The sequence below is a fragment of the Schistocerca piceifrons genome, chromosome 3 (assembly GCF_021461385.2).
Source record: "Schistocerca piceifrons isolate TAMUIC-IGC-003096 chromosome 3, iqSchPice1.1, whole genome shotgun sequence".
NCBI lineage: Eukaryota > Metazoa > Arthropoda > Insecta > Orthoptera > Acrididae > Schistocerca > Schistocerca piceifrons.
The window spans coordinates 59,319,930-59,338,124 of NC_060140.1; positions in this window are offsets into that span (position 1 = coordinate 59,319,930).

Here is an 18,195-nt window from a genome sequence, read left to right on the forward strand (position 1 = left end):
CTGGTGCATTCATCTGCGATGTGTGACTTGGAATCCCTTGCGAATCCAACTGTACCAGGTTGTGAGAAAATACTCAGTAATCCTGGAATTTATTTATAGTCAATTATTCAAAATGACAGTCACAATCGCATTATTTATTTTGCCGCCAACCGGTTTCAACCCGCAATGGGTAATCTTCAGGTGTAAATTGCCCTGAAGATGACCCCATCGCTGGTTGAAACCGGTTGGCGGCAAAATAAATAATGCGATTGTGACTGTCATTTTGAATAACTGACTATAAATAAATTAATCCCTGTTATCTCCACACAACTATGTTGTCTAAATATTTATCTTGCAAGAAGTGATGCTGTTGACGAAGTGTCACTGAGGTTGTCTTCAAAAATATTGGGTATAGTATTTTGCAGAAAGTTTGTGTAGCCTTGCCCCGTGAGCCTGTTTACAAGTAAACGGGGTCCAACCAACCGACCACTAGTGATACTGCCTGGCATATCGAGGGAGAACTGCACATGAAGAAGAGGTGGAAAAATTTCTTGCGGAATTTCGTATGCTGATACGTGCTTATTGTAGACGTTTGTAATGCCATCACGTGCCCTTCATCTGTGAATAATACAAGACAGAAATGTTCGGATTTGTCGCACGCTGCGGCAATAACTACTGGCGGATTGTAGTTCCTGAAAAATAAACTGTTGGTGACAGCGTCTGTACAGGCTGTAAGTCATAAAGATACAACTACACAGATGAGCTTTAACATTATGACCACCTGCTTAACAGCTTGTTTGTCCATTGTCCGTCTTTGGAACGAAACACTTCAGTGACTGCGTATCAGGAATCCGACAGTTTGTGGGTTTGTGGAGGTATGTGACATTAGAAGTTTACACACAGGTCGTGTAATTCACCTAACTAACGATCCGCTGACTTGCATATGCGACCATGGCGCCCGATAGTGATTCAGATAGGTTCCTTGGGATTTACATCAGGCGAATTTGGTCGCTGAGAAATCAACGTGTGTTCACTACAGTGGTCCTCAAACAACTCTGAGACACTGACAATTATACTGCAGGAAGATGACATCGCCGTCAGGTAAGACACGAAGCATTAAGAGATGCAAGTGGTTCGCAGCTATCAGCGTGTTTTCGATTACTACTGCAGGTCCCATCCCAGCGTAGGAGAATGTCTCCCGTAGCGTAATACTGCTACCATCAGCCCGCGTTAATTGCGCTCCGCATGTTTCGAGCCGGCGTTCACATCGATGACGGCGTTAGTGCAGACGACAATTGTCCTGTAGTTCAATTCTTTTATCTTGGCGGCTCGCGCATGCCCGCCCAGACGCGGGAGATTGCTGCGTTGCCAGTTGCACACGACGCACGCGCCAATAGAAGCAGCGCCATAGTATAGTATAGTTCGCAAGCTTACGTTTAGCGGGGAGCGCGCAGTTTATGAAGTAAAGCCACCACAGCCGCATTAACCCTTTCGCTGCTACAGAGACGTGCTCCCCGCATTCCGCGCTGTGCGCGATTTTGTCACTGCACTGCTCGCCTGTGCTGACACATGGTGTTTCCGACTGCTTTGACACACTTATCATTCGATTCCACAAAAACTATTTGGCCCAAAAATTAGATTTTTACACATCTTCTTGACTGATACCTTCCCCCCACTTCCTTTGACTGACTGAAGTGCTTTAAAATAAAGCCAAACGCGCCCGGTGTAAATAAAACTTTTATTACAGTCGCGAAAGACGGAATATTTCTCAATATTACATTCGACACCTATGTGGTACTTAAATTAAATGAGACATTGTAATACAGTAAATTTTATAGGAAATTTAGGTACCTTGTCCACATTTCATTCTCAACATTGTGGCAACTAAAATCGACCATACGGAAAGTATCCCCTATGGACTTTTACCTCTGCAAACTCTTCAAAATTTCGTGCAAAGGTTTACTACATTTAATGCTGCACAATAACTGGGTTGAACATCGAAACAAAATTAAGTCATTTATGGGGGGAAAGGAATTATAGTCCCGATCTTCAAGAAAGGGGATAAAAGGAGATGTGAGAACTACAGAGGAATCACCCTGCTCTGCCACTGTGGAAAAATCTATGAAAAGATCCTGGAGAAGAGAATAAGAAGCAGTATTGAAAGTAGACTGCAAGAGGAGCAGTACGGTTTCAGACCGGGAAGATCAACAACGGACCTCATATTTGCGGTAAGGCAACTGCAGGAAAGGCACTATGAGTACGGGAAGGACTTAGTCATGGCCTTTTTGGATATTGAGAAGGCGTATGACAGTACCTGTAGGGACAAGCTCTGGGATGTGCTGAACGCAAAAGGGATAGATGAAGACATAACACGAAAAGTCAGAAAAATGTATGAGTGAAGTGAGAGTTGTGTGAAAGTGGGGAGGGAACGTACTGCATGGTTCAAGCTGGAAAATGGGCTGCGACAGGGAAGTGCACTTTCGCCTTTATTGTTTATTATTGTTATGGATGAAATCCCACAGCAAGTATCAGATGCAATTGGAGATCATAAAATGAAAGCAGTGCTTTATGCCGATGACCTGATGTTATGGGGAAATTGCGAGAAGGAGGTGCAAGAGCAGTTAGATGCATGGGAGGCAACGGCAGCACAATATGGAATGCATTTCTCTGCAAAGAAATGTGAAATAATTGTCACAACAAGGAAGAAGAATAGGCCAAGTGTGGATATAACTTGTGGAGGGGAAAAACTACAAGTGGTAGAGAACTTCAAGTACCTGGGAAGCGTGATTGAAAGTAAGGGGGGAAACGCAATGGAAATAAATGAAAGGTGCAGAAAAGCAGGGCAGTTCTACAAATGCATTAGGGGGCTTATTTGGAGCAAGGAGGTGCCACAGAAATCCAAGGGAATTATATACCGAACCGACTTTGTCCCCATATTGGCATACGGAAGTGAGACATGGGTAATGCAAAAAAACGACAAAAGTAGAATACAGGCTAGTGAAATGAAGTTCCAGAGGAGCAGGTTGGGTCTAACAAGACGAGACAGATTGCGAAATGTGTATTTCAGGGAAAAACTAAAGGAAGAACCAGTACAGGACAGGATAGAAGAATCAAGACACATGAAGAGAATGGATGAGGGAAGAATTCCAAAGAGGATGTTTGATCTGCAGCTGGAGGGGAAGAGGCCGAGAGGAAGACCAAGAGATAGATGGGTGAAGGGAGTGAAGGAATGTGTGATGAGAAGAGGAGAGAACTGGACGAAGGTGGAAGAGGGGGAATGGTGGAAAGACAGAACACGATGGAGAGGCTTGTGTGCCCGACAGACCTAGCCAGTGGCTGGAAACTGTCCAAGATGATGATGATGATGGGGGGAAGGTATCAGTCAAGAATATGTGTAAAAATCTAATTTTTGGGCCAAATAGTTTTTGTGAAATTGAATGATAAGTGTGTCAAAGCAGTGGGAACACCATGTGTCTGCACAGGCGAGCAGTTGCAGTGATGAAAAAATCGCGCACAGCGCGGAATGCGGGGAGCACGTGACTGCAGCAGCGAAAGGGTTAATGAAGCGACAAAGCACTAGAAATTTCAAAAAATTGCATTCAAACGAATAAAATTCATGAAGTAAAACACTTCGATATTGTTTTAAAAGAAAAAAAAATATTTAGAATTGCACAAGGATTGAACTTTTAACCTTTCAGTTTACTAACCCAACGCCTTAACCGTTACGCTAGCGCAGCTCGTTCTGCAACGTTTCTACGTAAGGACTCTAAAAAGTCACGCAAAATTCTGACAAACACTGTTGGCATGCCTATGAATTACTCGCACTTCGTCGAAGTACAATAGGAAATAAACAATTACCACTGTTCTTTATTGCGAAAAAGCGGTTGGTGAAATTGATACAAACACCTTTCCTTGCTGTCGCCTGAATTAAGAGTCTTATTGCTTGTTTGGTTTAATTAATTAATAGAAAATGAAGCAATTGGTATAAAGAATGGTTTTTCCAAACTTTCAAAAAACAAAGTCTGCTATCAAGACATTGCTTTTGTTCTATTACTTTGTTTATGATTGAACGTTTCTAAAACTGAAGACACTCGATCGTGCTCTGCTCTGCAGTCGAGATCTGGCAACGTCGTTCTCTGTTCATTGGCTGACTGTATTTTTTGACGTCAGATGCGCAGAACGAACCTAAACTCGGCCGCCAACATAAATGACGCGCACTCTAGTGTAGCAAAAATGTGATTACCCCGAAGAGCCGACACGTTTCCATTGATTGACGGTCGAATCCTGACGGTCCCGTGCCCACTGCAACCGTTATTAACGATGTTGTTGGGTAAACATGTGAACATGGTCTGCTGCACAGCTCCGAGTGCCACAATGTACGATGAACGATGCGCTCTGAAACGCTTATGCATGCACCACCACTGTGGTCTTTCGGCAGAGATGCCACACGTCACCATCCATCCTACTTTGCGAAGCAGACAGGCCTCCCAACTCCACGTTCTGCGAACATTCGTGGACGTCCAACCATTTAGTACCATTGGTAGGTTCACTGTCCTTTTACGTCTTTCCCTAGATGCTCATGGCAGTAGCACGTGAACATTCGGGCTGCTTCACCTTTCTCGAGATTCCCTTTCGCATGCTCTGCGTAATAATAATCCGTCCTTTGTTAAGGTCGCTTATCTCAATGGATTTCTCCACTTGCAGCCCATACCTTTGTCGCATGGTTCCCTGTCCATGTCTGCTCTGCTTATGTATTTTCGCTACCGCGTCATGTGCCCACAGCGCAACCAAGCGACACCAACGTCGCGGTGTGCAGTGGTCATAGTGTTTTGGCTGATCAGTGTATTGCTGTAGCAACGACTCTCGGTAGGCGCATTATGAACGATCAATTGCAACACTAACCTCTGGGTACTGACAGGAGGAACAAATGCTCACAATTCAGAATGTCTTCCTTTATAAGTAGATTGAACCTTAATAAAACGGCAAACAGCTGTTAAGTGGTGATCTATTCAACATCTGTTCTTCGGGTTTCATAGATTTGCCGTTATAAATGAGGCCTCCAATTATCTGATTTTCCCTAACTCTTTCCTTCTGGGTTTTCTTACCTTTGTAGTTACGTAACGGGTTAATGTTAAGCTTCTCAGACAGACACTCCACGCATTATGTCTGAATTTATGCTTCTTTTATTCCCTTATTTATTACATTAACTACGGTTTATTTTGCCATAGCGCCTCATCCGCTGCACTATTCGCCCCCATGCCCAGCCAGTTATTACTTGTTGACTAGTTCCAATTCCGTGGGGCTGGATTCGGTGGCTATGAATGTTATTTTGGAAACTTTTTAAGACACCAACTTACAATTATCCATATTCATTGAATTCACTTTTCTAGATACACTGAATTAGAATTATCACTAAAATTGTGTTGTGGAGCATGTTAACTTTTTTTTCCAAACACTCAATTTTTTGACAGAACTTTGTAAATAAATAAATATGAAAACAAAACAACTCAGGATATTTTAATTATTCTAATTCCATATGTGCTGAATCTCGCACATGGCATGCTGTGATAATTTTATGTCTCTACCATCAGTACGTTTTTAGAAAACGGGTCATTTATTGTAAGAAATGTAGTTCAGAGATATTGAGGTTTAAAACTTTTTTTATTACAAATTCTAATACAAACTTTCATTTCTTCGTCGTTTATGCACTGGAATTGCCCTGGCCCGTAGTCTGTGCCTTGTTCAGTGTCACAACAGCCCAGTGCTTGCCTCCTCCTTTTCTTTCTTGCTTCTTTTGTCATTTGCTGAGCTGCTAACTCTGCTTCACGTACACAAAGCTCATTCAGTTCCTCCAGTCCTTTAGCTGTGTTCTGTCCAAATCTTACCCCTAACTTCTCCAGAACTTTACATCTTTCATACTTCCCACTATAAAAATTTATTACGGTATCAGACACTGCTAACTGCCAACAAATACATTTTTAGGCACACGGCACCACAGAACAGTATTGAAGGACTCATTCACATTCTGGGTCTTATGTAAACACTTCTTTAGTAGCTCAGGATTTGCCAAATCTCGGTAAATAGGTTTGATTGCCTCCATTACTGCGAAAGGAAGAGAATGTTTGTGTAAATTTATTCAGGGTGCCAGAAAATTCAGCTCGCCTATATTTACACCGACTGTTTGGTGGAGGTGGACACAATGCATGACATGTCTTTTCATCAGCTGCTATTCGATGAAAGAAAGTGCTCCACACAGCTCTTTTCATCTTCTCTAAATGGTCATCTTCTCTAAATGGTTATCTCTAATGGCCTTCCCATAATATTCCTGTAATTCTTCAATTACTTTGTCTCTTAGTCCCATCACATTTTATTTTCTTGCCATCAGACAGTTTTGTGTTATGTGGCTTGGTTTTTAGGTTAGACAGATGTGTTCCCATCTTTTTCTTGACATGTCCTAAACACTCAAGTTTTTGTATAGCAACATCATATGACTTACTGTTTTGTACTGCAATGAAAGCCCTATGTCTCCATCACGTAAGTAATTCACAAATCTGACACCTCTCTCCTTTTTCGAACGCTGGAAAATATTAACTACCACTTTTACCTCAATTCCTCCAACTGTGCCATCACAGTTTTTTATACACTGCTGCTTATGAAGTAATTTGTGTTTCTTAAAGCTACTTTTACACTTAATCATTTTATTTACGTATAAAAAGCAACAGAAGTTTGCTTACTACAAAAATAGCCGGTAATCACACTAGTTTCCAGGAAAACTAGTATCAGCAACAAAAGACTGATTGGTTTATTCGTAATCCCAACTTCGGAGACGTAGCAGTAGGCACAAACAAAGCAATTCACAGCCTCCTAGACTGTGTAGTAGTTCCCAAGATATGACTGCTCAACTGTGGCAGTACATGCGTAGCCGAAAAATTTGAATCACAAATCAGTATTCAAAATATTATTTGAAGGTCTCACAACTGTCTGATTTTAATGTATTATATAAGAAAATTTTCAGGAAGTCCAAAGTACATTATGGAGTAGAAATCATAAAATGTCAAATTTCAAAGAATTTCACGTACAATGTCCCCTTATATCGGTTCTAGAGAGTTCTAATACCATATTCCTCTAGAACTGTGGGAAAAAAGTTGTTATAGCTGATGGTTTTTGTTCACATCTATATGCACCCCTGATTAATCTATGTAAAAAACTGAACAGTTATTTCGTGTTTCTTGCAGTGAACTCGATGCACCTAACTCTGACATTAAATAGTGCACCATTTACGCCAATTAAATGCACCTATAATGACGTGCTTCGTAATGTCGACTCTAAAACCAAAGCTAATACATTTGGTAAGATTACTTTTCCATTACATCTGAAAAGGAGCGCTTATCTCAGGGACACACCTCTGGAACGAGACATAAAATGAGGATTTAATGAAGCAAGCAAATTTCCTATTAACAGAAATATAGTCTTACACATCCGGTATCATGAAATTGAAGATGATACTACCAGAGAGGAAAATAACTCGAGTGACAGTCTGTCCACATTTCTGGAAAAAAATGAGCTATGTTCGAGAAGACATTACGCCCAAAATAGCCAGCAAAAAGCTGTTTAATAATACTACCGTCCGACCTATAACTTTTAAAGACTTCTTCGAGAGCAGTGAGGAAAAATACTCATAGTCTGAAAAGGATGAATCAAATGCTGGAGACGCATTCGCGAGGGCAACGGTTCAAACCCGTGCCCGACCATTCAAATTTAGTGTTCCGTAAATTCCCTAAATCGCTCCAGGCAAATGCTGGGATGGTTTCTTTGAAAGGACACAGTCGATTTCCTTCACTATCCTTGCGACAATCCGAGGTTTTGCTCCGTCTCTAATGACCTCAAAGTCTGCAGGTCGTTAAATGTAATTCTCTGAACGAAATGCAGTGAATAACGGAGAACTCTTGGAAGGGAACTAAGTCGAGGTAAATTTTAATTGTAATAAACGGATCAAAAGTTACGTAGGAAAGTTGTTGGATGACGTATGAATGCAACTTGAAACAGATTCAAATATTTTTATTTTCATAAAAGTACCAACACCAGTTCAAGGAAGAAGAGATGTTATTGCAGTTCCTGAACATCCTAAGTGCTACAGAGTGATCACAAGTTTGGTGAAAACACTTGTTAAAGGTACGCATACTTTCGTAAAATATTTGTAATTTTTTAATATTTTCTGTAAATTTCGTAGTTCAAATAAAATATTTAATTTATAAACATACAGTCGTTTTTTAAATATGTACCATCATGTCCCTGTTAACCCCACAGGAGTACTGAAAAGGAACAATGCATCAAATTTTCACTCTACAGCGGAGTGTGCGCTGATATGAAACTTCCTGGTAGATTAAAACTGCGTGCCGGACCCAGACTCGAACTCCGGACCTTTGCCTTTCGTGGGCAAGTGTTCTACCAACTGAACTACCCAAGAACGACTCACGCCCCTTCTCACAGCTTTACTTCTGCCGCGAAAGGCAAAGGTCCCGAGTTCGAGTCTCGGTCCGGCACACAGTTTTAATCTGCCAGGAAGTTTCAGGAACAATGCAATTTACACGTGAGATTCTGTTATCCAGTATCCTGAATAGGGATAGCGATATAGGAGGGGCGTTCAAGAACACATATTTTTCTCCGACAGTTCCGCTTGAAAAAGTGCAGAATTTGTTGTGGGACATCGTCAGATATTCTCGCTTCTGCCCCTATAGGTTTATGAAGTGCCAATAGGTGCGCCGCTATACGATGCGTTCAAAATAGCATCTGTAATGGAGGTGAGTACGAAGCAGAGAGCTGTTATTGAATTTCTTTTGGTGCAAAACCAGAGCATCGCTAAAATTCATGGACGCTTGCAGAGTGTCTGCGGAGGCCTGGCAGTGAACAAAAGCACATGGTTCGTTGGACGAGGCGTCTGTCAACATACCAACAAGGTCGGACAAACCTGTCCGATCTCCCGTGTGCTGCCCGGCGGTACATAGCTGTGATTGCTCCAATGTTGGAACGTGCGGACACTCTCATTCGAGGTGATCGATGGATCAAAATCAAATACCTCGCTGCTCAGCTATACGTCACTGCTGTTAGCGCTGACACACTCGTCCACCAGTTGGAGTGTGGTGTCACCGCCAGACACCACACTTGCTAGGTGGTAGTTTTAAATCGGCCGCGGTCCATTAGTACATGTCGGACCCGCGTGTCGCCACTGTGTGATCGCAGACCGAGCGCCACCACAAGGCAGGTCTCGAGATACGGACTAGCACTCGACTACACTGACGAAGCCTCGCTCCTTTGCCGAGCAAATAGTTAGAACAGCCTTCAGCTAAGTCCATGGCTACGACCTAGCAAGGCGCCATTAGTAACATTGCATGTATCTAAAGAGTCTCACTTGTACCGCCACAATCTCCAGATGTACCACAAGGATGGATTAAAGTTAAGTATTCCAGCAGCTACGTACTTTTCTTTATAGCATTCGTTACGTATCCTGTTTCAGACCTCACGCCATCCTGCTTTAGCTTAGCGCGTGCCTTTCGGCTTCTTCTCATTGTGTCTAGGCTGTCTTGTCTAGACACAACATGGAGTACTCAATGTTGTGTGCCCACTGGGTTACTCACCGCCTAACAGAAGACCATAAAGAGCAACAAAGGACCATCTGCGCGGAAATTGCTTGCGCGTTACGAAGCTGATTGTGACAATTGTCTTGTCTAACGTCTCCATAGGCCATGCAACATAGGTTCATCCATTCGAACGTGAGACAGGACTGCGATCCATGGTCTGAAACCACACCACGCCCCTCCGAAGAAAAAGTTGAAAGACACATCCTTAGCTGTTAAAGTCATGGCGATGGTCTTCTGGTACCCGGAAGGGCTTATTGTTTTCGATGTCTTCTGTCATTGTGCAACGATAACCTCTGAAGTGTACTATGCTAGCCTCAGGAAGTTGAAGAATGCGAATTTGTTGCCACAAAGATGCACACGAACTTCTCCTTCCCTGTAAGAACGTAAGCCCTTACACAAGTCTGCGCTCCGAGAAGTGTTCACAAAACTTCATTTGCCTATTCTTCCTCGTCAACCGTAAAGACCGGATGTCGCAAGATCAGATGTCCGTCGGTTTGGCCGAATAAAGAATGCTCTCCGCGGAAGAAAGTACGCTATGATGGTATTCATACACAAAGATCAATAGAGCTGTATCATACGGGCACACAGGCCTGCCAGTGAGGTAGCGTGAGGTCGTTGCATTGAACGGAGATTGTGTTGAGAAACAGGGTTTTGTTTCCAAAGAGTGGAGAATAATGTGGTGTATTGGAATCCTGAATAAAATCAACTTATTTTCAGAAAAAACTCCTTTGTGTTCCATGTATATACAGTACTTCCCATTAAAATTGCTACTCCAAGAAGAAATGCAGATGATAAACGGGTATTCATTGGACAAATGTATTATACTAGAACTGACATGTGATTACATTTTCACGCAGTTTGGGTGCAAAGATACTGAGAAATCAGAACCCACAACAACCACCTCTAGCCGTAATAACGGCCTAGATACGCCTGGGCATTGAGTCAAACAGAAGTTGGATGTCGTGTATAGGTACCCGTGCAGCTACAACATGATACCGCGGTTCATCAAGAGTGGTGACTGGTGTATTGTGACGAGCCAGTTGCTCGGCCACCATTGACCAGACGTTTTCAATTGGTGAGAGATATGGAGAATGTGCTGCCCAGGGCAGCAGTCGAACATTTTCTGTATCCAGAAAGGCCCGTACAGGACCTGCCACATGCGATCGTGCATTATCCTGCTGAAATGTAGGGTTTCGCAGGGATCGAATGAAGGGTAGAGCCATGGGTCGTAACACATCTGAAATGTAACGTCCACTGTTTAAAGTTCCGTCAATGCGAACAAGAGGTTACTGAGACATGTAACCAATGGCACCCCATACCATCACGATGTGTGATACGCCAGTATGGTGATGAATGCACGCTTCCAATGTGCATTCACCGCGATGTCGCCAAACACGGATGCGACCATCATGATGCTGTAAACAGAACCTGGATTCATCGGAAAAAATGACGTTTTGCCACCCTTGTACCCAGGTTCGTCGCTGAGTACACCATCGCAGGCGCTCCTGTCTGTGATGCAGCGTCAAGGGTAACCGCAGCCATGGTCTTCTGGTACACGGAAGGGCTTATTGTTTCTGATATCTTCTGTCATTGTGCAACGATAACCTCTGAAGTGTACTATGCCAGCCTCAGGAAGTTGAAGAAAGCTGATAGTCCGTGCTGCTGCAAACGTCGTCGAACTGTTCGTGCAGATGGCTGTTGTCTTGCAAACGTCCCCATCAGTTGACTCAGGGATCGAGACGTGGCTGCACGATCCGTTACAGCCATGCGGATAAGATGCCTGTCATCTCGACTGTTAGTGATACGAGGTCGATGGGATCGAGCACAGCGTTCCGTATTACCCTCCTGAACCCACCGATTCCATATTCTGCTAACAGTCATTGGATCTCGACCAACGCGAGCAGAAATGTCGCGATAAGATAAACCGCAATCGCGATAGGCTACAATCCGACCTTTATCAGATTCGGAATCGTGATGGTACGCATTTCTCCTCCTTACACGAGGCATCACAACAACGTTTCACCAGGCAACGCCAGTCAACTGCTGTTTGTGTATGAGATATCGGTTCCAAACTTTCCTCATGTCAGCTCGTTGTAGGTGTCGCCACTGGCGCCAACCTTGTGTGAATGCTCTGAAAACCCAATCATTTGCATATCACAGCATCTTCTTCCTGTCGGTTAAATTTCGCGTCTGTAGCACTTCATCTTCGTGGTGTAGCAATTTTAATGGGCAGTAGTATATATTTGTAGTTAGTAAGAAACAACAATTGCAATACCTAATTGCCACCTGGTCCCAATAATGTGTAGGATATAAGTACTAAATAAATTGTTGTTTATATTTTAATATCTTAGTAGGAAGAGGCTTCAAAACCTACAGCTATTCACACAGTTTGCTGCTAGAGACTAGAGTGTTATGAAGTGTTTTCTAAAAGTATTTGTCTAAAGGGTGGCCTTAGACTGTAGTGAACTTGTACAATGAACTGTACTGACAATAGCGGAATAGAAGCTTATGATATAAGATGCTAGAGAAAAATGATGTAGATTAGATGGACAGATAGAATAATTAATCAAGGGTAACTGAAAAGCTTCGGGAGAAAAGAAACATATGCGACAACTTGGCTAAAAGGAAGGGTTGGCTGATAACGACACACATTGGAGCACCAAGAAACTGACAGCCTCGTAATGGGGGTGCACGAAGCAACCAAGAGTGGGTGGGAAAAAAGCGCAGGTCATTCCGGTGTTCAACGGTCGTAGAACGAACGCGTAAAACTTTAGGTCTACACCTTTGACGTCAGTCTCTTGTACAACTACGAAACATTTTGTATACTCATGTATTATTAGGTTCCTGGAGAACGAAAATCTCCTCCACAGATTCCCCAGACAGAGATTTTGCGACAGTCAGCCTGCTCTGCTCCTCGATGAGGTACCCAGCGCTCTAGACATCGGCGCTCTGGTTGATACCATGTTCCTCGACTTCAGGAAGGCATTTTACACCGTACCGTACAAACGTTTTGTGAAAAAATAGGAGCTTATCAGCTATGGGACCAGATTTGCGATTGAACTGAAGACTTCCTTGCAGACAGAACACAACACGTTGCCCTTAATGGAACATAGTCGACAGATGTAAAGTTAATTTCGGGAGTACCGCATGGAAGTGTGATAGGATCGTTACTGTGGTCTCGCGGTCACGTTCTCGCTTCCCGACCACGGGGTCCTTTTTCGATTCCCGGCGGGGTCAGGGATTTTCACCTGCCTCGAGATTACTGTATGTTGTCCTGATTATTTCAGCATCATTCATGAAAGTGGCGAGATTGGATTGAGCAACGGTTGGGACACTGTACAGGCGCTGATAACCGCGCATTTGAGTGCCCCACAAACCAAACATCATCATCATCATACTGTTTACAATATTTAGAAACGATGTAGTAAAACGCGCCTGAAGTTCTTTAAGGCTGTTCGCAGGTGACGCAGTAATCTACAAGAAGGTAACAACGACTGAAAGCAGTAATAATTTCCAGAATGTCCTACAGAGGGAAATTCGAAATTGGTGGTAAGGTCTAATGGGACCAAAGTGCTGAGGTCATCGGTCCCTAAGCTTACACAGTACTTAATCTAACTTAAACTAACTTACACTAGGGACAACACACACACACACAAACGCCCGAGGGATGACTCGAACCTCCGTCGGGGGAGGCCGCGCGAACAGCGACGAGGCGCCTGAGACCGCTCGGCTACATCGCCCGGCTCCTACAGCTGGTTGATGAATGGTGCCGGCACTGGAGGTTGATCCTGAACGTTAATAAATACAGCATATTGCGTATACGTAGGAAAAGGAATCGACTATTGAACAACTTCATTATTGATGAGAAACTGACGGAAACGGTAACTATCGTAAAATATCTAGGAGTATGTGCCCGGAGCGAGCTTACATGGAATAACCACATAAAATATGTAAGAGGAAAAGCAGATTTCTGAAAGTGATTCATGGGAAGAATCTCAAGGAAATGTAATTCATAGGTTAAGAAAGTGGTTTACAAATCGCTTGTTCGACTGGTTCTTGAGTGTTGGTCATCAGTCTGAGACCCTTAGCAGGTAGGTTTGATAGAAGAGTTAGAGAGAGAAAAGCGACGCGATTCGTCACGGAAACGTTTACTCGACCCAATAGCCTTACTCAGATGCTCATCGATATCCAGTGGCGAACGCCACAAAAGACACACGAAGAGGTATGTCATTGAAATTTAGAGAAAAAACTTTCCGGGAAAAGTCGAACGAAGTATTATTTACTCTCATATGCGTCTCGCGAAATGATCACAATGAGAAATCTCGAGAAGTTGCAGCTAATACAGAGGCTTGTCGACAATCATTCTTCCCACGCGCCATTCGCGAATGGAACGTGATAGGGGGGATCAGTTGGTGGTACCACAGATACCCTCCGCCACTCGCCATCAGGTGGTTTTCGGAGTACTGAAGTGGCGGGGGGGGGGGGGGGGGTGGAGATTCCATGTGAGGTTATACTTTATTTTCTTCTGTTCTTGCTAACATTTTAGTTTTAGTTTTAACGCTCATACTGTAATGGACTTGGCTACATCTTTTGCATAAAAGGCTTCTTTGAACGTAAAGCAAAATCATCCATCTTCATCAATCAACATTTTGTCTCATTTCTTTTTATTACAACTAAAACTGTCAAGAAATACGATACCACAGTGCCTGTTTTGTAAGATTTTGAAGCAGGGACGACGGCATACGTAAATTTTGTTGTGACTATGAGGCTTGCATGGACAGCGAAAGCGGTTAAGGCGACCGCTCGGGTATAGCGGGAAATCCGAGTTCGATTGCCGGTCCGTTATAAATTTTCATGATCGTCATTCCCTTATGCAGCTGATGGTTGTTCGTATTGCCAATTGCGAATATATTTCATGTATCTCCACAAATACGTTCTTCATATTACACCTGTTCTCATATTATTTTATCGACACAGAGCGACAGAAGGTGGAAGATAATTACGGCAGGTACATAATTTTTTAGAAAATGTGCAAGTAATGTCAGCTGTTAATTGAACATTGGTTGTTTAAGTAATGACAAGAAAGTTATACATATGTTTGCTACCATGTGTCATGGCTTACGCCGTATTCACGAACAGCGAGTCGCTATACCCTTTGCGGTCCAACCTTCTTACGGTACATGTAGTCCCAGCTGCAGTTGGAAGGCCATTCATCAGAAGAGGGTGTCTGTGGCCATCATGAACAGACCAGCCATACCGTTGATTCACTAAAACCAATACTGTTCAGTCGTTTGAATATTGATATTACATAAAGTTATGCATCAAACAGTGAGTGAATGTCCATACTCGAAATATAAATGTTGTAAGCAGGGTGTTTTCTCTCAGTGGAGAACTTACTGAAATAAGTACGTAGGTGGAAGTGATTATCACACAATGGAAGATATTTTAGTCTTTTGTGCGCTTATGCTATTTGAAGACTTAAGTTACTGTTGTAACTGTGACCAAGCATTTTGATTCAGTGCAGTAATTCGCATATAAATAACGTGCAGCAGACAATAAAATCTGTGGACTAAACAGTAAACATGAAGTACCCTTGTCGTTTGTTCCCACTGGATAATTTAATTTAATTTCTGTGTCGTATCTAATACTGGTGGCTGACTGTAAAGTGATGTATTACAAGATTTCAGAAGTGTATCTGTACATACCGAACCGATAATGGAAGTAGGAAAGGAAAACCAAAGTGAAAAGTCTGAAGCGTTATTATGGTCAACATTAATTAACAATTCTCTTCATAACTTAATTAATTAGAGGATAAGTCAGTTAAAAATGATTCAAATTGTTGTGACTTGGCAAGACAGCCAAGTCACTATGCGAGGATGCCGAAAGACACGCGTTTAAGCTCACGCAAACTGGAGTGAGGTTTGGAACAGTTAAGGGAATTAATAGTAGCAAATAAAGTACGTAGTTGATGTAATACTTAACTTTAATCCATAATTGGTGTACATCGCTCTTGTTTATACATGTTTTATAATCTCAATACAAACTGGTAATGGCGCCTTGCTAGGTCGTAGCAAATGACGTAGCTGAAGGCTATGCTAACTATCGTCTCGGCAAATGAGAGCGTATTTGTCAGTGAACCATTCCTAGCAACGTCGGCTGTACAACTGGGGCGAGTGCTAGGAAGTTTCTCTAGACCTGCCGTGTGGTGGCGCCCGGTCTGCAATCACTGACAGTGGCGACACGCGGGTCCGCCGTATACTAATGGACAGCGGCCGATTTAAAGGCTACCACCTAGCAAGTGTGGTGTCTGGCGGTGACACCACATTCCTTCGCCGCAAATCGGCAAACGGTTGTGTTATAAGGCTTCCGCTCGCCTTGGGGAGGACCCCATGTTGACGTATGCGACGAGGTGGGGAGCCTAACAACAGGCGAGGCTGTGCCACCCGCACCCGACCATTCGGTCCGAGGGGAGCTAGGATACGCCTGAAAACCTGCTCCAGGGTGCACGTCAACATGCGATGTATGCGCGCGTAAAGAGACAGGAGGGGCCGAAGATTCGACCTCCATCGGGGCGGGGCAGCCCACGGGCGAAGACGATATCTGGTCCGGAGCGGGCAAGACTTCCATGTCGGAGGACAGCTGTCACGGGTAGCGATCGGCGGCGCGTGACCCAGGGAGGCGCTTGGCGGCTGCAGCGAAGCGTCCACTTCGGGCGTCGCCGGCGGGAGAACAGGCGGCGGCGGCGGCGGCGCGTCGCCATGGGGCAAAATGGAAGGTAGTGTCGGTAACACCTGGGGATGAGGCGAGCCGGTAGATAGGTCCCCAGGGCGCTGACCGGACGGCACCGTCGCTTAAAGCAGACGGGGAGCGGCAGAATCCGTGCGACGACAGAGGCGCAGCTGATTGAGATGCCGACGCACCTCACCAGAGGCCCCCAGAACCAGATACATAGCGCGGCCGAGGCAGCGAAGAATGCGCCCTGCGAGCCAACGCTGTGAACCTCGATAGTTGCGATAGTATATAACGTCGCCTGGGGCAAAAGCAGGCGTCTGCCGCTGCACAGGAACCTGATGCGGCGGGTGCAGCAAAGACTTCAAGGTTCGATGAGGACGACCGTGGAGCAACTCAGCCAGCGAGCGACCATCTCGGGGCTGAGAGCGATACGAGGACAAAAAGAGCAATAACGCGTCCTCCCGAGAATGCGACTCTTTCAACTTCAACATCTGTGACTGGAAAGTCCGGACCAATCGTTCAGCGGCACCGTTTGACTGAGGCGAAAACGGCGCGGACGTCAGATGTTGAATACCATTGGCCTTTCAGAATGACTGAAATTCTGCGGACATGAATTGTGGGCCATTGTCGGAAACAATAGTCTGTGGAAGACCTTCAAGACAAAAGATAGCGGATAACGCTTGGATGGTGGCAGATGACGTCGTGGAAGACATCTGGACAACAAAAGAAAATTACTGAATGAATCTACCACAACCAACCATCGTGCATTCCAGAATGGGCCAGCAAAATCGATGTGTAAGCGTTGCCAAGGGGAAGTGGCTTTTGGCCATGCAAAGAATTTCCGCGGTGGTGCAGATTGTTGTTCGGCACACGCCATGCAAGAAGAGCACATATTCGTAATCGCAGCATCGATTCCGAACCAAGTACAGTGCTGACGAGCAAGTTCTTTCGTTCGCACTATACCCCAATGACCTTGGTGGAGAAGCCATAAGACAGAGGACTGTAATGAACGTGGGACCACGACCCTGGACTGATCATTATCAGAACGCAACAGCAAAACACCACGTCGAACAAAAAGTCTCTCCCTGTGAGCAAAAAATCGGCTAACCAACGAATCCTCGATCCGTGACTTTGACAAGGAACATTGCGTGGCAACAAAACGCAAAACGGTAGCAAGGACAGGGTCAGCAGCTGTGGCTGTAGCCACACGACGAAAATCAATCGGAAACGATTCGACTACGTCATCGGTTTCCGCATCAATGAACATGCAAGCAAGTTCAGAAGAATCGAACGCCCTATCCTCAGCAACAGGCAAACGGGACAACGCATCGGCGTTTCCGTGCTTAGCAGTGGACCGATACAAGATATCGTAGCGGTACTGCGAGAGGAAAATTGACCAGCGAATGAATTTCTGCGCTGTACGTGGAGGTACAGGCTTGTTCGGATGAAAAAGTGACGTCAAGGGTGTGTGGTCTGTGATGATGGTAAAGTGACGACCATACAAGAAATCATGAAACTTTGTAACACCAAATACGAGAGCCAATGCTTCTTTCTCGATCTGTGAATAATTTCTTTGCACAGACGAGAGCAATTTGGACGCAAAGGCCATAGGGAGATCATGCGATCCATGTTTGTGAGCAAGCACAGCACCGATCCCGACATCCGATGCTTCTACCATCAACAAAAGGGGTTTCTGGGGATCGAATGGCGTAGGCAAGTAGTGGAAAGCAACGCCGATTTCAACTGGAGAAAGGCGCGTTCGCATTCCGTCGTCCAGACGAACGGAACACCTTTACGGCGTAAGCGAAGAAGCGGAGCTGAAATGGAAGAGGCGTGGCGAACATAT